General features: G+C 40.1%; 1 long non-coding RNA gene across 1 annotated transcript; it reads left to right on the forward strand.

Moving 5' to 3' along the window:
- Positions 1 to 344: 344 nt before the first annotated feature.
- Positions 345 to 25,533, forward strand: LOC306659265. Its single transcript, XR_013763255.1, has 4 exons — positions 345 to 844; positions 17,976 to 18,034; positions 18,427 to 18,455; positions 18,586 to 25,533. It is a non-coding gene; the product is annotated as an uncharacterized lncRNA (long non-coding RNA).
- The last annotated feature ends 258 nt before the right edge of the window (positions 25,534 to 25,791 follow it).

Raw genomic sequence — 25,791 nt, forward strand, 5'->3', positions numbered from 1 at the left:
CCCTCAATCCATTCTTTTTGTCTTAAAATAAGCTTTAAGCTACTCCCCTTCCTTGAAACCAATCACCCTGCCCTACTCCACCTCGAAGGGCAGCAGCCCATTAGCTACAGGACCAACGTGCTGGATTGTTGTTGTTTATATGCTTGCCTATATCCCTGACAGACTGATTCTGTCAAGGTAGTCAAGGCTGCTTCTTCCTGAGATGGAGGGACAAAAGCACCTGAGGATGCTATAGGATGTGCAAACTCAGTGTCCAGAAGATATCATTTCTTTCTTCTATAGTATGCAAACCCTGAGGTTCTTAGCTAGCTATTTCCAAAGGCAGGTGCTCCGAACCGAAAAAGGTGCAAAGGCTTCTGGGGTGAGCGATTCAGGTGAAGCTCTGGGGGAATTGGGGCGCAAGGCGCAGGAATCCAGCCCGGCCCAGATGCAGTTCCTCTGCGCAGTACCTTCACCCAAGCTTGGACCAATTCTGCTTTTCCCGTCGTTTAGCAAAGCTCAGGTCTTGGTATCTATTTTTCTGTGGCTTAAAATGATTGCTATTTTAAATTTTCATCTTATCTCTGGGAGGTAAGAAAAATCCTTGGTTGTGTATCTCTGTAAATCTAGTGTTGTTTCCTGCTAATTCTGCAGGTAGGCATGGATTTTCCACAAGCAAAATTCACAGAATTCACCCACTTAGAAGTTGCCAACAACTCCAGTATCAGCCCTCTCCAGACCGTGCAGGTCACGAACACTTAATAAAACAAAACAGGCCAGAGATCAAGTAGCAGAGTGAGCAAGGAAAGAGAAGTGAACTGTTGGAATCATTGCTAATCTCCACCCCAATGATTTAGGCTTCCAGGTGAGCCCAAGAATCTGTCTTTTTAATTTGGGATGAATCTGCGGCAGCAGGGTTTGGGAGGTTGTGGCCTGAATGACTCATAAACGGGAAAAATCGGCTCCTGCATTCCAGGTGATTTTATTTAAGGAATAAAGTGGGCAGATGGTTAGACATACAGGAAGGTGGAAGGAGTCCCTTCGAGGAACCAGGAGTGCTGAGTTCCATACCCTCACTTGGACAGTGTTAACCCAATCATGAATTCCTATGACCTCCGTTTTCTTATCTCTGACATAAGAAAATTGAACAACATAATCTTTTATTGTTTTCCTATTATAAATTTATCTGATTCTTAGACTTGAATTTTTTTATTCTTCAATGAGGGTAATGATATTTTGAAAGGGCTTGGGATCATTCCCCAGAAAAGTTGTGATATTTTTAGTATCTCCTCCTGGTTCAGGAATAAGTTGACAAGACCTTTCATCTAGTTCTCTCATCTTTCTATTGGAGGGATCTCTGACCCAGAGGCAGTTCCCTCTCTGCCCAGCTCTCAGAAACCTCTCCTTTCACTGTTATTCCTGTCCCTGGAAATTTGAAATCATAGTTTTCAAACCTGGCAGTGAATTAGGGTCACTTGGGAGACTTTTATAAAATCCTGATACGCAAAAAAATTGAATCAAATTCCTGTTGGGGAAGGAGGCGTAGGCATCTGTGGTTTGTTTTTGTTAGTTAATTAGTTTGTTTTTAGAAAGAAACTGGTTAAGTTGCCCAGACTGGTCTTGTACTTGTGATATTCCTGCGTAAGCCTCCCAGATAGCTGGGATTAGGGACAAGTGCCACCATGTTTGCCCAATGGTATTATGAGCCAAACTAAATGTGCCTTGACCAGATAAATTCCATTTTACCATGAGACTCCATTTCATATAAGAAATATTTCTCCCGTGTGAAAAACCTGCCTGTGTAACGCACCTCCTACTTAGCACACACTGCTTAAAAACACACTGTGGTTGAAAAATGTTTGTTATTCTTATACAGTGTTTTCTTTTTAATTCCCATTTTTCTTGGGCAGTGTACTGTACCCTGATCTGGGTCATTCTGACCCACTTCCTATGTTGCTACGATTTTGACTTCCTGGTAGCTTGTGGTTTGGGGCTTTAGAAGAGATACCCTACCTACTGCAAGGGGCCGAAGTGTGCAGAGGCAACTTGGTCTCTGCCCCTTGACCCACTGGTGAATAAAAGTTCCTGTCTTGCTTCAAGACTGACCAGTGATTTATTTCTAACTCACCACAACAATGGTGGTGAGGCACAAGAAGTTTGGAGCAACTAAGCAGGGAAATCTCAGAGCTGGGTTTCTGGGTTCCTCTTTACCCAAGTAAAGGTAACAAGCCTGAAGGTTGAATTTACTGCATTACCAGGTTTCATTTTAGATACGTCAGATTAATATTTTAATATTTAATACACCAGATTAATCAAGCATCAAAATTACCAAAAAAGTGAAAGGAAAAGCCAAGTGGCGCCACCATGTGCCCACTAGTTAACCTAAGTCAGGTCTATTAGACTTCATTTACTCATTTGCAAAGTGACACTGACATTTCTCTTCCACCCTATAGTGTGATTAGGTGGATCTAATGAGATAACATATGTGAATTTGTTTTGCAAACTATAAAATGCTTTGCAAATTGAATGGGTTTAAGTACTTTTATGTAGAAGGAATTTCCATATTTAAAAAATGGCATCAGTTCTTCACAAATTAATGTACAGGTTTGAAGTAATATCAAACCCAATTAAAATCCCAGAAGCTTTTTTATAAAAATTAACAAGATAACTCTGAGATTTACATGGAAATTCAAAGTACCTAGAATAGTCAGAATAATTTTAAAAGGCTATAAAAACTTGAAACCACATTACCTGGTTACAAAGCAAGAGTGCTCAAGATGGTGTGGTATCAGTGTAAAGATAAGATTTAGTTCATTAAAATAGAGCAGTGGATCTAAAATCAGCCCACATATATATGACCAATCAATTTTTGATGGAAATGCTAAGGCAATTCAATGGCAAAAGATTTTATCAACAAATGGAACATAGACATAAATAAAAGAGCTACAACTATAGAACTACTAGAAGAAAACATAGAATAGTCTTAGGGACCTTGGGTTGGGAAACAAAGAGCAAAAATTAATAAATTAGATTTTACCAAAATTAAAAACTTCTGTTCTTCCAAAACAGCACTGAAATATCAAAATATAAGCCATATAATGGGAGAAAGTATTTACTAAACACATATCTGACAAAGGACTTTTATTTGTATTATATAATGAATGCTTACAATTAAGTATAAAATCTCAACTTTTAAAAAAATGAGCAAAAGCTTAAAAATGCAATTTACCAATAAGGATATATGTACAGCAAATGAATACATAAAAAGATGTTCACTATCATTAATCAGATACCACTGCACATCTACTGGAATAGCTAAGATTAAAATGACTGGCATGTCTAAGGAATCTGAATTACCTTTGCAGATGATGGTCAGAATGAAAAATGCTGTGGTCACCTGGAAAATGTTGGGCCCATTTCTTACAAAATTCAGTGTGCATTTCCCATATGCCACAGGAATTCCACTTCTTACCACATGTCCATAATGATATATTTGCAAATTTTCTTAGCTTTGTTCATAACAGCCCAAAACTAGAAATAAATGTTAATCAAGTAGTGAATAGATAAATAATGGAATATGATTCAGAAAACAGGAATGAACTAGAGGTTTATGCTTCATCGTGGATGAATTGTCAAACCATTATACTGTTATAGTGGAAGAAGCCAGACACCAAGGCTCTGTACTATTTGATTTCATGTATATGAAATTCTACAAAAGGCAAAACTGCACTGACAGAAAGTAGATCAGAAGTTACCAAGGGTTAGTGAATGGGATAGAAAGAGGGAATTAAATGCAGAAGGGCCTAAGGGAACTTTTTAGAATGATGGAATTTTCTATGTCATGACTATGGTGATAGTATACAATTATATACATTTGTCAAAATTCACTGAGTTGTTTTATCAAACATGGTGAGTTTTATTTTATAACATTATATTTCAAAACAGCTGATGGAAAAACTTGACAATATCTGCTTGTGAGGCACTGTGTTGGGAATATCAACAGGAATCAGGCCTGGCTCCTGCCCACATGATGGCACACTGTATCACACATTGCAAGTGCTACGACAGAGATCTGGACTCAGGATAGATAGGTTAATTTTAACCAGAGGTAGAAGAACCAACTAGGTAGTCATTGAGCCAAATCTTGAAAGACAGGTAGTGATTTGCCAGGTAATGAAGGTGAGAGAAGCAATTCTAGGTAACCAAAGAAGAAAGCCTTCCTTGCCTAAAATAATCCATTGGATTCCAGGAAACACAAGGGGTTGGTTGAAACCCAACATTCCTGGAAGAGTATACCTGAAGGTAAAAATGTGTGTGCTGGCACATGAAGGCACATGTGTTATGGAGGGTTGTAATGCACACCCAGGTGCTCACAATTTATCCCACAAAGAAAAGCTACTGAATAATTTTAAGCTATAACATACATACTCAGTGTAATGGTCAACTTGAATTGTCAACTTGATTGGATTAAGAGATGCTGATAATTAAGAGGCTTCTGGATATTTCAGTGAGGGCATGTCTAGGAATAATGGGAATGTGGGATAGTGAACTGAAGTGGAGACCCTCCCTAAGTGTGGGCAGCACCGCCCAATCGGATGGTGGCTTGGATGGAATAAAAGTTGGAAGAAGAAGGGATCTAATGTAGATGCAAGTTCAACTCTTCTTGAATGGGTTCTTGATTGCGCTGCTTTGATAGTCTGAGGATATTGGACTCTTTCCCCTTCACTCTTACAAACTCTGCCAGTGATTCTCCAGGTAGTTTCCAGAAGTCTTGGTCTTGGACTAGGGTAGCAATGTTGGTCCCTCTTGTTCTGGGGCTTCCACCTCTTGGACTGCACAGCTACTGGTTCTTCCAGCTGTCTAGCCTGAAGACAGCCATTGTGAACTATCCAGCTTCTGGTTGTGTAAGCCAATCTAATAAATCCCCTTTTTATAATCACACTTCCTGTTGATTCTGTTCCTCTAGAAAACCCTGACTAATATACCCAGCTTTGTGTCTTGTACATATTACTCTGAAAGCAGAAAGGAAGACAGATTGGAGGATGGTGGCAGCTAGTTTGAAAGCTGAGACCAACTAACAGAAGATAGCACTCATATAGCACTTCAGATAAGCCATGATTTTGTTCTGTGGTTTAGAGGGATGTAGAGGGGAAGTTTATGAGAGCTATTAAAGTAGCAGAACTGGGAAGAATGTGTTTGGGGATGCTATAAGGGAGAATGATGAAAAATCAAAGATGACTCCATGGATTCTGGTTTGGGTACTGGATGACTGGTGGTCATCTTGGGAATGCAAAGGAAGAATGAGTTTGGGAGAGAATGATAGCTTTAGTCAGAGAAATGATGAGTTTTATATGGGTGGAATATTCTAGTAAAAATGTCTAAAAGGAAATTGAATACCCACCAGTAAGATTCAGGAGAGAGATACAGAGATGTATGGTTCACAGTAATCCAATTCCAGGTTGCATTGAAGCCAAGTAATGAATGAGATTTCCCAGGGCGCTCACACAAGGTGGCAGGGAAGGCATATAGCTATGAAAGGGATGGGCAGTAATAGGAGGTCTTGAAAGAAGCTGAGATAAGATGTTCAACAGTATGGAAGTGAAGCAGGAGAGTATAGTGTGATCAGAAAAGCCAAGGAACAAGAAAGATTTTGGAGAAATATACAGTCAACACTGTCAAATGCCACATGAAAATCAAACATAATGCAATGAGAAAGAATCCACTGAAATTGCAAAATGTGAGATGGCTGTTGTTATGTGCCAAAGTAATTGCTATGGTAGCAGAGCTTGATTGCAGAGGCCCAAGGAATGAGTGAGATGGAGGGAAGTGGAGACAGTGGGCAGGTAGTTTGGCAGTGAAGTGGCAAAGAGAGAAAGGTAGTGAGTAGGGTGGAAGAATATAAGATCAAAGTATTTGTTTTTTAATTTGTGAGACAACATATTTTATAGGCCATTAAGAAAAATCCAGTGGAATAAAAGTTGAAACTGTATACAAGTAGCCCAGTGTATAAAAGTCCTAGTCATGGAGATGACAGGAAAGATAGAAATAAGAAGAGAACACCTTTTCCTTTGGGACTGGAGGAAGGAAATAGGGGAAAGTACAGATCCAGATAATTCTGAAGGTCTGACAACAGGAAGCTGAGAGAGTTCATGACTGAAGACTAAATGTCTCAATGGGTTTGAGAAAAGAAGTGAAAGTTGGAAGAGCCATAGCAAGATATTGGAAAGGGAGTTAATCTGTGATTGACAAAGGTGTTGAGGGTTGAACTTCACACATCTGACACACATCTGTCCAGAATGACTGTGTGATTTCTCTGCATTTAATTGCCTAAGTGTGGCAGCCAGGAGAACACACTTGATCTGAGATTTGGATGTAACAGGAGAATGGTAGAAATGCAAGTTGGTGAGGACACTTCCAAATTTATTTATCAGAGCAGAGAAAATGAGGAACCATGAACATAAGCCAGATGGAGGAAAGAAAAGAACCACGGTGGAAGAATAATGGGAGAAAAACAGAGCTCAGAGGTCTAGGGGGCCTCCATGAGTTTGATGAGCAAATACATTGAAGAGCAGGATGATAGAAGGTCATGGTCAAGAGTAAGGTACTCAACATAGGACTTCAGAGGAAAGACAGATCTGGGTGACACTAAGATACAAACTCTGGTGATGGGAATGGGAGACCTAAAGGAAGAGAAGGGAAGGTCATGGTACCTAGACTAAAATGGTACTTGCATCTTTTCATGAATGTTAAAGCATCCAGGATGAGTGGGTAGCAAGGAAGTCCTCAAGGAACGAGGAAGGGGAAGGGAGGACAAGATAGTCAGATATTAGTCGTATGGTATGTATGGTGAGCATGGCCTGGACTTCAAAGAAGTTTGTACATAACATGAGAAGAATAATGGTCTGAAAGTAGCAATGAGGAGAAAGGATACTGCTGGCAGTTGAGGATTCTGTGATATCTGGGGTATTTAGGAAAATGGGGTGCTCACTTGAGAAAGAGGGTAGGGGATGTTCTTGGTACTTGGCTGAGTTTCTAGTCAGGCTAGAAGAAGGTAGAGGAGGTTGAAGATGATGGTGCAGCTGATCTCGATGATAGGGCACAGAGGGAGAGGGCAGGATCAGCTGCCAGAAAGTCAGGGAGAGGGAAGCATAGCATAGTCAGAAGCATAGCCTAGTTGGGGACATGTGGGGACACCACAAGGCCCGCATCTTGACTGGTGACTTCAGATGGCAGGGATAAGAGGAATAGCTGGAGTTGGTTGACCTCAAGCTTCTGCACAATTGCGGGTGGTAGCCTAGGGGAATCTTAGGTCCACATGAATCATGGTGAGAAGTTTTGCTAAAACCGTGGAGAAGGAAAAACAGGAGACCATACAGGGATGGAGTCTGGAAAAGATTCCTACCCAGGAGGTTGCAGAGCCATTTCCGAGGACGTTTACCAACCTGATAGAATTAGCAGTGGTGATGGTTCCTGGAAGGAGAAAGATTTCATTTGCAGACTTTCTTCAAAGGTCAAAGATGTGCCAAAAGCTTTCTTGATAGGTATTTGTTTAGCAGAATTGAAATGAAGAGTTGAGCACATCCGTTACTTAGGGGATAACAGAACTTCAGAGCAGGGACAGGAGGGAGCTATGGGGTAGGGTGGCAGAGTCCACTCCTATCATGCACTTTCATGGTCTCCATTCTCCAGCCCTAGCTCACTGCTCTGGAGTGGGGGCAGGTGGCCTTTAGCAATCCCTGGCTATTGTACTTCCCCAGCCTTGTCTGGCCCTTCCATTCCTCCCTGCACATATGTTCATCTGTTCTTGGAAGGAATCGTCCCCATGCTGTCTGGCTAACTCCTACTTGTTTTGCAAGTCCCAGGCACGGCCAAACTTGTCTTCTTATTAAGCTCTTTCTGGCTCTTCTGGGCATATAGAGGGGCTCCTTCTGCTCTATTCCAATGCTCTTTCATACTTTCCTTAAAGCAATGATTTTACCATAGCAAAATTGCCTACCTGTCTCTTCACTGGACTACAAACACTTTGAAGTTAAGGGCAGGACTGGGACTTTTCACATATCTTTAGCTCCTAGAACAGTAGTGGGAACAGGATAGGTACTCAACTACTAGTTGAATTAATGAATGAATGAATGAGCAAATAAGAGAATGAGTAGTGGAGAGACTTTGACCTCAAACAGCCTGGGACTCATTTTTATTATATAATTTAGTGTTTTCTAACTTAGGGAAAACTCTCAAGCCATCACCTGTAAGAAACACCATGATAACTTTAAAAATGTCGATAAGCTGTTACTTGCATGGTCCCCAGAGTCTGGTGATGGGAAGGAAGTAATTAGGAAGGGAAAATACAGACTCTTCCTTGAGAGAATGGCCTCATTTCTCACCTTCCTTCCCTGGATTCCCTATTGTTCCTCCATCTCTGTTGAACTTTTATTCTGACACTTTCTGTGAATGGCTTCTCAGTTTCTATCCTTCCCATTATTTCCATTTCTACTACTCTAATTTGGATTTGAATTGTGTCAAAAGTTTCCTGTTGGCTTTCCAGACTTGTGTCTCCAGCTCTACAGCATAATGACAGCCTTCCTCTGCTCAAGAACTTGCCATGGATCCCTAGTGCCTTTTACTTCAAATCTAAACAATTTATCCCTGTGGTCAAGGCTTTCTGTCAATGAGTTTCCCATTAGCTACTCAGTCTTCCCTCACTGCTTATTGTCTTTTTGCTGGATTGTTCTATTTCCTGTCTGACTTCTGTCCTTGCTAATCCTCCTAATTAGAATATTTTTCCATTTCTCTTGAGCAGACATCTGACCCTTCTAAATTTAGCTTGAGACTAGTCCTCCCCATTCAACCTTTGACTGTTCCCACTGTCAATAATGATATTTTTTCCCTCTTACTCTGCTTCCTTTCTGTGCTTTTAAATTCAGTCTGAACTTAATTTCCAGCACTTCATTGTAGCTTTCCATAGCATTTTCCTGGAAATATTTTATTTCTTCAACTCATCTTGAAGCTTCCGCAGTACCAGGAATGAATGAATACCCTGTTTCTGAGGTGTGAGCCCCAAACACCTGGTGTACTGCTAGACTTTATCCCAGGAAAGACAGGACATACATCACAATAGTATATAAGACTGACCATGGCCCCCATAGAGACCAGGCCTTAACCCCTGGAACCTGTAAATGTTACTTTAGGTGGAAAAAGTATCCCTGAAGATGTGATAAAGTTCAGGCTCTTAAGGTGAAGAGATTGGCTTGGATTCTCTGTGTGGGCATGAAATGCCATTACATGTGTCCTCCTAGGAGAGAGAGGGAGATTTAACACATAAAGAGGAGAAGACCATATGACCACAGAGTCAGAGGCTGGAGGGATGGAACCACAAGCCAAGGCTTTTCGATTGTATACCACCTGACACTCGATTCTTAGCTGGAGCCTCAGAGGGAGCTCAGCCCTGCCAGCTGCCTGATTTCAGCCCAGAAAAACTGTTTTCTTACTTCTGGCCTGCAGAACCATCAGAAAATAAATCTGTGTTGTTTAAAGTCACCAAGTATGTGGTGCTTTGCCCCAAGCCATAGGAAACTAAAACAATCGTCATATATGTATTCATTGATTAAATTAAAACATTGTGGGTTGATTTTGAACTCTCTTAAAGGTGTTTAGGAAGAGGTGCTCTTTAATTTGGATTTCTCCAAGGCATTCACGGCGGTGCCTCCACTTCACCTCTCTTAGGACTGCTGGGAGGATCCAAGGACCTCTCCCAATCCATGATGGTGGGAACAGGCATTCTACATTTGCTGCTTGGCTTAATCCTCATAACAACCTAGGGAGTGGGTACTATTAGTTATCCTTCCTCACATACAGGCAAGGAAATCAAGGCTGAGAGAGAAAGAAGTGCCTGTCCAAGGTTATACAGAACCTCCTTTATGGAATGGGCCTTTGAAAGTTCGTTTGTAACTATCTGTTTTTGTCATGTGTCTCCAGATTCATCTCTTTTGATCCTAGGGTCTCAATTCCTTTCACTGTCTCAGTCAGTGATCTAATGAGTGGGGTTTGCAGCCAGATAAACCCTAGGCTCAAAATCCCTGTTCTGCCACTTAATAGCCACTGTTCTTAGAGAGTTCTTAACTTCTTTAAGTCTCAAGTTCAGTATCTAAAATATTGAGTCAGTGGTGGTAATGGTGTAAAAAACCGCGGTTCTGTAAGTGATAAGGTCATGTATAGAGAGCCCTTTGCACAGAGCCTGGCACGCTGTAACATCTCAGCATATCTTAACCATCACTTTTATTGCTGAGTTTTTAATAGATTCAGAAATTCTCTTAAATTCTCAATCTATTCAAATCAGGGGAACTGTATACCAGAATACCAAATTATTCATCCACAATAAGATTGCCAAGCAGACCAGATACCATGTTACCCTTCTTTTCTCCTCCCCAGGGATAGGGACAGGGATAAACTGAGAAATTTTTATGATCCACCTCACATTTTAAAAAACATGTTCTGATATGTCTATTGTTCCTTTCCTTTCAATGTCATTTTACCTTCTTTTCACAGTATGTCACATTTCCAAGTTACTTAACATTGAACTGTGGCAATGAATGGCTCCTTAATTTAAAACTTCAGTCAAAAAGGCTAACCCTTCTCTGACCTTTGAGTCCAAGATCCTGGGCTCTGAATTACTTTGGGGACTGTAATCTCTCTGCCTGTCCATGGATGACAGAGTTTATCCTCAAAGGAAAGAAAATTTTATGTGAGAGTCAGATGATGTATCATAGAGTTGCAAAGAATTCCCTGCTAGAAATCTCAGTAGCAGAAGGCCAAGTGCATTAGTCAAACATGCTATTGATGCAAAGGGAATGGAACCAAGTGTCCTCAGCTGCCCTTAGACTATCCTTCTTGAGATATTCATCTGGGAGTAGGTCTTACATTCCAGACATTTGCAAAAGGAGCCTGCAGGACTTCTGCCTTAAGTGTAGGACCAGCTGGTAGCTCCTTTCTATAATCATCCCTGAAATACTGTGAAATTCCTTTGTTTCCAGCAGCCTGTGAAGGGGACCTCAGGGATGACTGCGTAATTACAGAATACTCTTAAATCAACTCATTTCAGGCCCCAGAGTTGGCCAAACATATTTGTTTTTGCCCTTCTCTCTTTTTCCTTTCTTTCTCACCCTTCCTTATACTTTCTTTTTATGTGCATGCCCATGAATATACATGAAACACTCTAATAAAACTGATAATGAAGTTTAAATATATTTCATGAAAACTGTATATTGTAACTGCTTTTAAGATTAAATTAAAATCGTGAAAGTCAAGAAATGTGTCATGGGAATATCAAGAAAGCAAATATCAAACATCTAATTTTAGAAAAGAAACTTCAAATCTGATTTTAGGGCTTCCTAGAACAAAACTTTACATCTTAGCCTTTCATTCTGAAGATTATGATTATGTTGCCTTGGGTGGTTTACTTTCTCCTATGTAAGAAAATACACAGTGTGTTACATTTGGTTGTCATATTTGTTCAGACTTTTAATGTGCCCTCTTTCCAGTGTTTCTTGTCATTTGTGGTAGTCAGCTTTCTGTTACTGTACTCAAAAAACTGAGGTAATTAAATTAAAAAGAGGAAAAGTTGTATTGTCACACAGTCTTGGAAGTTTTAATCCATGACCAGTTGGTCCTGTTGCTTTGGGCCTGTGGTGGCACAGTGCATTATCATTGCAACCATGTGGCTGTGAGCAAGCTGCTCACCTTGTGGTATCTGGGAAGCAAAAAGGGAGACGAAGGGTCCAAAGTCCCACTGATCCCTTTAAGGATACACCCACAGTGACCTAAAATCTCCCATTCTCACTTTTTAAAGGTTCTACCACCTGCCAATATCACCAATTTGAAGATGAAGCCTTTAACACATAGGCTTTGGGATACACTCCAGATCTGCACTGTAGTACTGTGGATAACTAGAATACTTGCTTGATTAATAGGATTAGGCTGCTTTACAATTCTTGGATTTCTACCACAAGCTTTAACATTGTCAGTGATGAAACTTCTAAGGCATTATTACAACTCAAAGAATACCATACCATATCGAAAACTGGGCTGTTTAGCTACATTTGAAACTATTTTTCCTCCTCTTAAAAGAAAATGTAGGGGAAAAGCTTCTAGACCTTAGACTGAATGACAATTTTTTGATAGAGTATCAAAAATACAAGCAACATGAACTGGGGTTGTGGCTCAGTAGTAGAGCATTTGCCTAGCATGTGTGAGGACTGAATTCAATCCTCAGCACCACATATAAATAAATAATATAAAGGTATTGTGTCCATCTGTACTTAAAATATTTTTTAAAAGTACAGATAATAAACAGTAGCAAAAATAGATAAGTGGAATTATATCAAGCTAAAAATTTTTGCTTAGCAAAAGAAATCTTTAGCAAAATTAAAAAGCAGTCTGGGAATGAAGATAATATTTGCTGACATGTATCTGAAAAAAAAGTTATGCCCAAATTATAGAAGGAACTCCTATAATTTAATAGCAAAACAACCTGATTTAGGCAAAAGACCTTTCTGAATAGACATTTCTCCTGAAAAAACATCAATCTCAGCAGGTATAGAGAAAGATGCTCAATCCTACTGATCATCAGAGAAATGCAAATCAAAACCACAATGAGATATCACCTTGAATATATTAGAGTAGCTATTTTCCCCCTTTTTATTATTGTTTTAACATTTGTAATACACATACTTATTTACAAAATATACAAAGATTGGAAAACTCAATGATCAGCAAATAATGCAATTAAAAACTAAGAAAACATATAAACAGGTATTTCACTGAAGAGGATAATGAAAAAATGGAAAATAAACATGAAAAAATACCCAACAGTATTTGTTGTTAGAGAATTTCACATTAAGACCATAATGGGATACCTAAGGATTGTCTATTATATATATTTAACTGTATGTGAGATTGCCTATTATATATAATTTTCATTTGCAAAATAAAAAGTGTTAACAAATAATAAAATAAATCTGTTGCTAAGTACCATATGCTAAATGAGAGAATTAGGATGGCTATTAATCAAAATTCTGTTTTAAATGACAGTGTTCATGAGAATGTAGAAAAAAGGGAAGATTTGAACACTGTTGGAAGGAATATTAATTGATGCAGCCACCATGGAAATCAACATGAAGTTTCCTCAAAAAATTAAATATAGAATTAACATTTGGTCCAGCAATACTACTGCTTGGTATATAGTCAGAGGAAATAAAATCAGTATGTTGAAGATTCATCTGCATTCCCATGTTTGTTGCAGCACAATTTGCAACAGCCAAGATGTGCAGTCAGCCCAAGTGTCCATTGACTGATGAATAAAGAAGATGTAGTATGTACACACAATAGAATATTACTCAGCCTTGAAAAAGAAGGAAATCCTGCTTTTTGAGACAACGTGGATAGTCTTTCAGGAAATTATGCTAAGTGAAATAAGCTAGGCACAAGAAGATAAATACTGCATGATCTCACTTATATGCAGAATCTAAAATAGTCAAACACACAGAAACAGAGGATAGCATATCAGTTTCCAGGGATTAGGGGAGAGGAAGAAATGGGGAAGTGTTTATCCAAGGGTACAGAGTTTCAGTTGTTCAAAATAAATAAGATCTAGAGAGTTACTGTAGAGGATATGGCCTACAATTAGCAATTCTGGATTGCAATATTTAAAAATTTACTAAGAGAGTAGATCTTGTATTAAGTACTCTTGACACAGTAGACAAAAAAGAGAGGGAGAGGAGGAAACCTGGAGGTGATGGGTAAGTTATGTCATTGATGGTGATGATGGCTTGGTGGTTTCATGGATACTTATCACCAAACATATTAAACTGTACACAGTAAATATCTGTAGCTTTTTGTTATACATGTCAGTCATACCTCAATAAAGTGGTTAAAATGTATTTTTCCCAAGCATCATTTTCTTTAGTTCTGACCAAGTTTCTTTTTGTAGCTGAGGTATGGAGTTGATGCCCAATTGAGTTTTTAACTTTCATCTGAGTCCTCGTGATGATTCTCCCAACATCCTGTGCTCATCCCTCATTCTCCACAACTCAGTATCCCCACCTGGCACAGTGACATCTGGACTTCTCTAAACTTTAGAATGGCTTCTCTTCCCCTCTCCCTTTCTTGGGTCCCTCTACTTTAACCCACCTTTCAGTCTCTCCTCCTCCACTGCATCCATCTGCCCAGCCTAGAAGGAGTGGTGTGCTGAAGCATAACAACTGGCAGTGTGTAAGGGGAGGTTGCTTACGGGTAGAACTTGCCAATTTCTGTAGTGTAAACACCCATGATAGGAGTATTTCAAGGGAGTTTAGCAAATCACTCACAGAATTTCATTTCTAGCTCATGACTGACTGAAACTTTCCTTGCCTCTGCCTTTACTTGAACTCTCTTTTCTCTTTTTTTGTAAAATTTCTTGAAGAGCCGTATATACCATTGCTTATATTTTCTAACCTTGCACAAGATTGCACAGTTTAGCCATGTACAATCTTATTGTGACCTCTTTAAAATCTCTAGTTATGTTACTATTGTGTTGCTGTTGCAAAAGGAATCCATGCAAAATCTAAAAGTGAACACTTCCATGGAAAAAAGTGAATAAGCATGTAAGAGAGATACCATTGAATAGCTTCGAATGGCAGTGTTCCTCCTTTTCTGTAACCTTTCTGCATCGCTGGTCACTAGTCACCTCCCCCTTCTTTGACTTCCATAATGTCACACTCTCCTGTCCTCCAGTCTCTTTGATCACATCTTCCTCCCTCATCTCTCCCATTTCTTCCTCCTTCACTCTCACAGTATCCCAAGAGCTCTGTTCTAAGGCTCCTTTTTTTCTCTTCTTCATCTCTAACAATCTTGATGTTGGTCACTTACAAAACTTTCTACATGGGAGCTCTCATAAAAGGATCCTGATAAAAGGATGCATTTAGCTTCTTTCCCCCAACCCCCAGCTCTCTCTATCTCTCTTTCTTTCTTTTCCTGTGATGCCTTCCACAATGTTAGGATTCAGCAAGAAGGCCCTCACCAGATGCAGCCCCTCCATCTTGGACTTCTTAGCTTCCAGAACCATGAGCCAAATAAACTTCTGTTCATTATAAATTACCCAGTCTCAGATGTTCTGTTATAATAACACACAAAAGACTATGATATATCAAAACCCAAAAGACTAAGACCGTTCAGAATAGACTCCAGCAGCTTTGCCCTTATCTTCTCTGGCATCTGTGTTTTTCCTGTGTCTACTGTGGAAGGGCTGCGATCCTTCCAGTAATGGAGGTCAATAGTGTCATGGATGTGGGTTCCTCTATGCTCTTCACACACATACATTCTGCTTCTTTTCTCACCTCAGCTTTTTCAACCTCAGAGCTTAGACCATCATTAGCTCTTATCATACTTTCTAACCTCTACAGTTGCTCAGAATCCCTCTCCAACTGAAGATTACCAATCTCACCTTCCTGCTCAGACACTTTGGGTTGCACCTGAAGTTCACCCTCAGCCTAGCAGGCAAATCTCTCGGTGATCTGACACCTTATTATCTTCTAGCATTGCTTGTCACTGCCAGCAGTAACCTGCCCCCAGGACTTTGACCCAGGTAGTTTTCTCAGTTTGAGACACCTCCTCTTCAGTTTTACATATCCAAATCTGTTCATCTGAAGGATTAAGTTCAAGTGCCATCTCTCCCATGAACTCCTCTCCGAGCTATAATTCACAGAAGAGGGAAATGAACATTTATGGAGTCTTTCAATTTATTAGAACATTTCATTAGCTTCTTCAATGTTTATATAACTGTGAATGGTGAATGATATTACCCCTTGTTACAGAAGAGAAAACAGTGGCTCAGAGTGGCGCTGTGAAATTGAATTCTGATGGCAGCCTGCCTGAGCTCTTACTGTGTGTTAAGTCCCCTCTGGATGGTAACCTCCTTGGGAGTAAGGAACCTTTTTTCATCTCAATATGCCTCAAAAACTCCCAGTGCAGGGTTTGGCACACAGCGGGCACTTAGTGCTGAGGACCACATGAAGGATGGATTGATGGATGGGTCTGCCCATTGTTGTTTCCCAGCTGTGCCCAGAATGGCAGCTGTGCATTTCAGTTACACATGCTATAAATATCTCACCACCCATTCACATTTCCTTGTTTTTTTTTTCCTGCTCTTTGTGTCCTACTTCTGTGTCTCTCTTAGAGTGGCAAACTTTGGGGGAGGCAGAGACTGAATCTGTCATACTCTTTTGTCCAGATCCCAAGCCTAACAATCAACACATGATTTCTGGTGATGAAAACAAGTTGTTTTCCAGGGTGATTTGGTGCTGATGCTAGGCCAATTCTTATACTTCCTCTACCTCATTTTAACAGCTGGAAACTTCGTATAGGGTCCACTATAACAGCTTGTTATGAAAATTGTTCTGGAGACAGCATATGTTGATTGATTCTCCTCCCTTCAGCCCTCCCATAGCTAGTTATCTAGTGCCCTTGTTCTGCATAGGCATGGTGCTTCCCTGGAAGCCATGTGTGGTCCTGAGCCCCTCCTACCAAAGCTTGCCTGTCCTTGGTCTCTGCTGAATCCACTTAATCTGATAAACTAACTGGGGCTGGACAACTGTTCATGGATTTACTGTGCTCATTCTTTACTCCTTCCAGTTGAGCAGTAGCTTTATGAAGTAATTTAATTCAAAAAATAAATCGTAATGGTGAAAACTCAGGTATCATGGTGCCCTGTTGTGAAAGATTTAAAGAGAAGGTGGCACAAGCCAGTGACCTGTTTGCTGTCCTAGCCTGCACACACACCCCAATGCTCTCCACTCATTTGCAGTTAGAAGTGCCAGGCTCTGTGTACAGATCCCGTTAACCACCATGCTATATGACTCACAGGCAGGGCTGATGAAACTAGTGACAAATACAAACATGATTTCCCTGAAGAGTAAGGGTGATGTGTCCCTGGGGGCTGGGCACTCCCCTGGAATAAAGGAGTGGTTTGTCAAAGCTGACGAAGGAGCCTCAAAGACAAGCTGGGACAACTGCTATTCTGACTCGTTGTCTATCAGTGATGCCTTTGAAAGAATGTCATACTGCTTTGTCCCTGTGACACTGCCATACCTTTGTGGAAGTCTGGAGGGAGGGAATACAGTACTGTTTGCTCTCAATGAGGCCCCAAAGGCACCAGAAGAACTCTTTGATGTGTGTGTGGAGGAAGAAACACACTGTTGCTCTCCTGCAGATGGAGTATCACAGGCCCTGCACATGCTTCTGCTTTTTCAAAAGTACCAGAAACTGTCTCATTCCTTTGGTGTACTGCTTTGATATTAGAAAAGCTTTGTTTTACCTCCAAATTAATACATAAATCCCACCGAGGCTCTGGCTTTCTGGAGAATAGATTTCATGGTCATGGATGTTTCTGAGCAGCTGTTGTGGGATTTCTGAGTTCTGAATACACAGTCACTCCCATGAAGTGCTCTGGGGACATCTAAGCTCTTGGATGCTTCCTCTGCCTGTCCTCTTTCTGTTCCAACATGTAGGTTAACACAACTATTGCTGCAACCAATCTGGGCTTGTTCAGTAAGAGGTTGTCTCTTTTAATCCAGCATTAATGAGATGTGTTCTAATTTAGCTGCATATACTTATTTGTATCTTATCAGTGGATCACGAGATGAAGTTAACACTAGTAAGTAAAATTACTCTACTGTGACTATAGATATGCTCATTATTATTGGCCTCTTTTTAAATGTAAGGAAGATAAATTTAAAAAGAGGGTACTTGGCCCTGATAGAAAAGTTAGGAATTACACAGAAATGTCAGACATTGTGCACAGACAGGTAGATAGACAGAAATAGAGAAAAAAATAGAAGATAGACATACATATTATATATACTTATTATATTTAATTTTGTGTATGTAACATTTATGTATTACATGAATAAATATCAAGAGATGCTCATCTCAAGTACTCATTGATTAAAATTTAAATTTTTTTCTTAAAGAAAAGGAAACGGAGGCCATTTACTGACACAGAAGAGGACAGGCTGACCTCCCAAAGGAGGTAAGGTCTGCTCTTCTGCACAGACACAACAGGCCTTTAGTCATGAGCTGGCTTCTGGCCTGACATCATGGATTCACTTCAGGTCTCCCCAGGTCACAAACAGATGTTCACAGCTGTTCCCTGGCCCTCTGCAGAGGCAAGCTAGGCCAAGAGTGTGCTCACAAGGCTAGACCATGCTAGTGCCCCAGAAATTCACCCTGAAACACTTCAGTAATGCAGCCTTTGGAAAAGACTCGCTGGTGAACTTGACCTTCCATCTGCCACATAAACAAGAAGTAATGCTCAGTAGCAATAGATCCTTGAATCCAAGGAACAGCATGATCCTGAATTTGGATTGAGGAATGAGGAGCTAAAATTTACCTTTTTTTTTTTTTTTTTTATGTGGTGCTGAGGATCAAACTCGGGGCCTCATGTTCGCAAGGTGAGTGCTCTACCACTGAGCCACAACCCCAACCCTAAAATTTACCATTTTAATCTCTAACATTTTGAACAGTTTCTGGACCTCTCAGAATCATCATTATTAAAAACATATATGTGATTTTTCCCTTTAGAGGTCAAATGATCAAATAAAGTGTATCACAGAGGCCAGTCAGGACCAACTGCACCAAATAACTTTCTCAACTTGCTGAATACAGATTCCTATCCTCCACTCTGAAATCTCATATAGCAGGTCTTTTGTGGTCCCTTCAAACTGCATGGAAACAAACTGATATAGAGCCAGTCTTGGGAACATTGGCGTGGTCCAACTTCTTGTGAGTAAAGAAATCTCTTCCACAATATTCCTGAGCTAAAGAGTCTTAATAACAGTCATTTCTCTTATAGCTGAAAACGGCCACAGACAAATATTTGCCTGCCTGCTCTGATTTACCCCTAGGCCCATAGATCAAAACTATCTGGATTAGAAGTGTTGGCAGAACAGCTCAGGGCAGGAGAATCAGTGTGTGCAAAATCCATGCATGTGTGTGCATGTGCTAGTAGCATTGATTGGAGTGGGACTGAGACAGAAGGGAAGCTAACATTTAGAGATCAAATGGGGGCTTGGCACATCCGGTCCAAGGGGAAGTAGATTGACACAGGATGGAAAAGGCAATTGTGCAAAAGCAGAGTGACATCCATGTAGGACCACCTTGTCAGTGACGTGACTGGTGAAGGAGATTAGAGCCTGCCCACTGGAAAGGGGAACCAGAGGGGAGGGGCAAGACCCCAGTATCAGTACCAGTTAGCCTCAGGAGAACACTGAAATACCCAAGAGACTTAAGCAAAAGGAAGTCAGCCATTCTTTCCCATGGTGGGAAGAGAGTTGCTGGCCAGAGATGCAGCATAGAATGTGGGGCCCTTAGCCCAGGGTATAAAAAGCTATTTCTGATCCCATTGGTTCTTGTAACTTTCATTACATGCCTGTATGAGTTCTGAGAAGGGGAAAGAACTAGCAAAGGAATATGTCTCATTTGACACTTGTGTGCTGCTGGGATGGAGCAAGTCCCTTCCAATTGCTTCTCAGTTTTCGTGGTCCCTGGACTCTGCATTGCCCTGTCTGAGCACCTTCAGTTAATAAAGTACAAGATTCCAGGAGCTGACTGGACTGTATGGCATGGAGCAGAACTAATGCCTTCTTTCTTCTTGGCATCATACCATTATGGTATCCCCGAAATGGCACATTGGACTTTTCACAGTGCTTTAATCAGATGAGTTTATGTTGAATGTATAGACATAGAAACTCACTAGAATCCTTTCTCAGAAGTTCTAAGGAAATCACATCTGATTGCAAGTGGTGACTTTACATTTTTTTCCTGTCAAATTTTTGTCTCTTAGATTTGGCACAGCTTTTCTAGGTTTGGAGGTTTTTCTGAGTCCTGATCCAAGGCCACTGGATTAGCTCTCCCCTACAAGTAGATGACATTAGCAAATTTGATCAACACAACTTTGATGTCTTTCTCTAAGTCTTAAAAAGAGTTTGCACAACATAGAACTGATATAAATCTTGTGGTGCAGCAGTCAATGCCTCCCTCCACCCTCTTGAATAATGAATGTTATTCAACCAGCTACAAAGTCACCTAGTTAAACTGTCACACACAGCACTTTCTAAATGGCTCAATTATAGCATTTATCAAAGTATACCATAATTACTTCCTTATAAAGCTGCCTCGCTGAATTCACAATAACTAGATTGTGAAACCAACCTAGATTCCCTTCAACAGATGAATGAATAAAGAAACTGTGGTATATATTTACAATGGAATATTATTCAGTCATAAAGAAGAATAATATTATGGTATTTGCAAGTAAATGGGTGGAATTGGAGACTATCATGCTAAGTGAAATAAGCCAATCCCAAAAAACCTAAGGCCAAATGTTTTCCCTGATAAGTGGATGATGATACATAATGGGGGTGGGGAGATGGGGGTAAGAGAAGAATGGAGGAACTTTAGATTATGTAGAGAGAAATGGGAGGGAGAGGTGGTATGAAAAATCATGGAATGAGACAGACATCATTACCCTATGTACACGTGTGATTGCACGAATGGTGTGAATCTACATCATGTACAACCATAGAAAGGAAATGATGTGCCCCATTTGTGTACAATGAATCAAAATGCAGTCTGTAAAAAATAAGAAAATTTAAAAATAATTTTAAAAAAGATTAAAACAGGAGTTAAAGGTGTATATATAAAACAAATGTCTGAAAAGAAACTGGTTTTGCAACTAATTTCTGGAAGAAATTAGCCCAGTGTCTTACATATGATAGGTGCTCAATATCTCTTTGTTGAATTAATGTAAAGGATGAAAACAGATACATACATATAGCGGAGGACATCCAGGATGAGGCAATGCAAATATTTGCACTAGACTCAGGAATTATAAAACCCAGAAGCTTTGAACCTGTGCTTGGCAGGTGGCCTAATTATAAAAGAAAGCTTGGTGCAAACAAAGCTTCTCAATCTTAGTGTGGTCCCTTAGTCTTCTCTATCAATGAAAATGGCCTTAAAACCAGAAGGGGAGCAAGAATGGAGAAAACATATGAACTGGCTCTGAGATACTCTTGAGAAAACACAAGCTACATTCTTTAAATTTCACAGTCATATCAATTCTCCTCCCACCATTTCTTCCAGGGTTAGCAGGAAATCCAGTTTTGTGGAGACTTCTTCCTTGCAGTCAAGAGACCTTGGAGGGTGGGGCCTAAAAGTGCCCTGCGATTCTCCTTTCCCTGACCCCAGCCAGCCAGCAGAGTGTGTGTAGCTCTCCAGGCAACTTACTTACCTTTGTCAGGTCGACAAAATCCAATTCATGGTCACACCAGATCATCAGTCAATTTGGGGGATGTGCTAGAGAAGAGCACATTGCTCTCAATGAGAGCCTGATTCCCTTGCCTGCGAGTGATTTTTTTAATTTTAATTTTTAAATTTTATTTTATTTTTATTTTTTCAGTTTTATAGTTGACTAATAAAAACCTATATATTTAAGGTATACAATGATTTGATGTACATATACACTGTGGGATGATTGTCAGAATCACATTAACTAACACACCTGTCATCTCACAACCCTACAGTTACTTGTGTACATGTGTGTATGTGTTGAGAAGCCAATGAGGGATTTTTAAATCCTGCCTTTAGACATCTATTTTTTTGCTTCCCTTCTAGTTCTTTGTTTTATTCTGTACTGTTGAGATTACTGATAACGTTAGTAATGAGCTGTTGTCTGGGTCTCAGATTGTTCTAGTTTTCCTGTGGTGGGGTTTGGGGGAGTTGGGGCCATGGTAGTGCAGACTGCAGAGGTGACATTCAACGTCATAAAGTCTATGCAAACGGCCCCCCAGCAGTTCTGGGGGTGGTATTGCCTGCTCAGCCCTGCACAAAGGCCGGGATGTTCTGAATTCACCACTATAGAAATGCACGCCAATAACCTCTTCAGTTAGTTCCTGGCGGGAACATTTTTTTTTTTTTTTTTTTGGCTGAAGGGAGGTGTTGCTGGCAGGTAGGCTGGGAGGGGGCTTCTGGGCACAGCCCCTGCCAGCCTTCCTGTTCTGCAGTGCCTACTATGGACTACACAGGTCCCAAGGGCCCCACAGGGGATCTGTGCCTGCCAGACCTGCCCACAGTGATTCACTGAGCAACCATGACCTTGCCCTTAGCTGGAGAGTGGCTCTTTCGCAACATTGCTGGGACATGTCCAGGTTTCCGTGGGAACATGCATAGGCTCTACTGTCAAAATCAGACCCCTTGGACTGCTGCAAAAATAAAAAAGGACAAGTTCCTGCTTCCATAGCTCCCATAGCTAAGGGCCAAAGGGGCCCGGAAGGGATAGTGTCCAGCTGTGTGTATTGCCTAGGGAAAGGCTCCTCCTTCACACAAGGAGGCTCTACTCACACAGGGAGCTAGGAAAATTGAAGGGTCACGGGGAGAGGAGGGTTTTGGAGTTAGGAAGACCAGATTCAAATCTGGGTTCCTGATATAGCGGTTCTACTTTTAGGAATATATCCAAAGGAAAGGAAATCAGTATGTCCAAGAGCTATCTGCAATCCCATGTTCATTGTGCATTATTCAAGATGGCCAAAACATGAAATCACCCTAAGTGTCCATCAGCAGATGAATGGATGCAGAAAATGTGGTACATAAACACAATGGCATACTATGCAGCATTTAAAGGAAGTAAATCAGTCATTTGATAACAATAGGAAAGAACCTGGAAGTCATTAATTGAAATAAACCATCTAGAAGACAAATACTCTCACTTATTTATATCTAGAAGTAAAAAAAGAAAATTAAAATCACAGGTAGAAAGCATAATGGTGGTTACCAGAGGCTGGAAGAGGGAGGGATGTTGAAGATGTGGGTAAAGGATGAGAATTTTCAGTTATGAGAAATGGGTTCAAGAAATCTAATGCACAACCTGATGACTGTAGTTAAAATATATTCTTGAATATTGCTAAAAGGAGATTTATAAGTATTCTCACCATAAAAAATGAAATGTATTTGAGGTAAAATATAAGTTAATTAGCTTGATTTAGCCATTCATAATGTATACATATTTCAAAACAACATTGTACATGATAAATAGACACATTTTTATTTGTCAACTATAAAAGGAAACAAAAAAAAAGACGTTTGGACTCTTGCACCCATTGGCTGTCCTCTTGTTACACAGGTACCATGCTCATCTTTAAGAGTTATTACTGGGGTCAAATGAGAGGATATAGTCCAATGCTGGGCCCAGCATCTGTCACAAGACGGCTGTGACAGTGAGGAACCAACAGAAAATTCTGTTTCTACCTATAGCATTATGCCATTTGTGAATTCATGTTGTTCTAGTTCGGGTTTGGTAACTGGAAGCTTGGTAAACACAAGGACTGCTTCTTCCCAAGGGATCACTGCTTCCTGAATGGTTTGTCCTCTGACATTCAGTCTAATTACTGCCTTTTCAGTTTACCTGCTGCGATCCCACGTTACTCAAGAACTCAGCCTGGTAAACACCTTTAATCTTTGTCACTATGGCTTCTTTTGTGTACTTTTCATGTGCCAACATGGGAGGTTTAAAAAAAAAAAAAACAATCTGGTAATACACAACCATTGTAGAAAAATTAGATAATACAGACAAGCAACAAGCAGAAATAAAATTGAAATAACTCCAAATCTTCTTATCCAGAGTCAGCCACTGGAGTAATGATTGCAGAATTTTCCTCATGTAAATATATATACACACACATATATACATATATATTGCCCTTAAAAGGCAATTTAAATTAAAAAGTATATATATGCCCTTTTAAAACAAATTTGATTCATATTATAAACATGGCTTTTAAATTGCTTTTTCAACTCATACATGTTGAAAATATAGCTAAATAAGATAGAACTATAATCCACAGCATCATTTGAACCAGGTGCAGTGGTGCCTGTTTGTAGTTCTAGCTGCTCAGGTTGAGAAGGGAGGATCACCTGAACTTACAAGTTCAAGACCAGCTTGGGTATCATAGAGAGCAGTGTCTCAAGAGCAAACAAGAAAAACTGAAACAAAGCAAATATAGTGATTCTATAGCATTCTTTTACATAGATGCAATGTGTTTTGCCAATTATTTAGGAAACTTGGATTATTTTTGCTACTGTAAGTACATTGCATGGAATAATCTTGTGCATCTATCTTTGTTTAGGTATTCACTTGCTTCCAAAGAAGTACCTTCTAGAAGTGGAATGGTTAAAAGAGCACTGTCTTTTAAGGCTTTCAATACATATAGCTCCACCATATTGATTTATCAATTCCTCTGATGTAAAACTGTGGGACATTTTCTTCACATCAAAACCAACATGGGTTATTATTCTTTTTATTTTGTTTTCTAGCCTAATCTATGAAAAAAAAAAAGCATTCCTTTTGTGTGTTTTTGCACATTTGATTACTAATGAGATTTATCATTTATCATTTCAACAATATTGGCCATCTGTATTTTTTATTTTATTAAGTTTTTTTTAAAATTACTACCTGGAATCATGTTCCCATTAGGGTGTTTCTCATCTTTGTTGATTTGTGTAAGCTTTCTATATATAATATGCTTTTACACAAACCTCTGCCAGGAAATATTCCCCTTGGTGCATGTGATGAATAGTTGAGCAAATGCTCTGGCGGAGGTGCCACTGAAGTCACTTGTTAGTATTTTCTGCACCCCCCAACCCCACCCCACTGGGGATAGAACCCAGGGGTATTTACCACCGAGCTACATCATCAGTTCTTTCTTTATTTTATTATTATTATTTCAAATTTTGATACAGAACTTGGTGAGTTACTCAGGCCTCAAACTTGCAATCCTTCTGCCTCAGCTTCCCGAGTTGCTAGGATAACAGGAAAGCATCACTACACTTGACTTGAGGGGACTTTAAAGAAGTCACTCCCAGAATTAGGGTGGTGTGTGCAGGGGTTCCTCATGTTTATTATCCAAACTAAAACTAACCAAAAGGGTTGAACCTGGGGGACAGCAGCCACAATGCTCAGCCTTGGCCCAGCACTGGATCCAGATGCTGTGAGGTGGGGAGGTCATCGTGCTGGACATACTTGTGTCTGCTACACAGTAGTTCTGGAGCTGCCAGCATCATTCAGAAAACTCTAGCCATGCAGATTCTCAGAGCCAAACCAGGTGACTGATAAGGAAGCTACATTTTTTTATTATGGTAATATATAGACAAAAATGACCATATTTAAGCACACAGTTCAGTGGCATTAAGCATATTCACATTGCTATGCAACCACCACCATCCATTCAGAGAACATTTTTTATCAACTCAAACTGAAACTCTGTATGCATTAAGCAACAACCCTTTTTCCCCTCCTCCCAGCCACAGTGCCTACATTCTACCTTCTGTCTCTATGCAATTTGCCTATTCAGGTGTAAATCATGTAAGTGGAATTATTGTACAAAAGTTGTCCTTTTGCACCAGGCTTATTTCACTTAGCACAATGTCCCCCAGGTTCATCCATGTTGTAGCATGTATCAGAGTATCTTTATCTTTAAGGCTGAGTAATATCCCATGCAGTGGTGCCTGTTTGTAGTTCTAGCTGTTCAGGTTGAGATGGGAGGACCACCTGAACTTACAAGTTCAAGGACCAGCTTGGGCATCATAGAGAGCAGTGTCTCAAAGAGCAAACAAGAAAATCTGAAACAAAGCAAATGATGTAGGCACTACATCGTTGTTATGGGGCTCAACTTAAGAACAGACCGATTGCCACTGAGAAGTCCCAAATTTGAGTCTTTATTAAGCCGGCCGGCTGAC

The sequence above is a fragment of the Sciurus vulgaris genome, assembly GCF_902686455.1.
Source record: "Sciurus vulgaris genome assembly, chromosome: 4".
NCBI classification, from domain to species: Eukaryota; Metazoa; Chordata; class Mammalia; order Rodentia; family Sciuridae; genus Sciurus; species Sciurus vulgaris.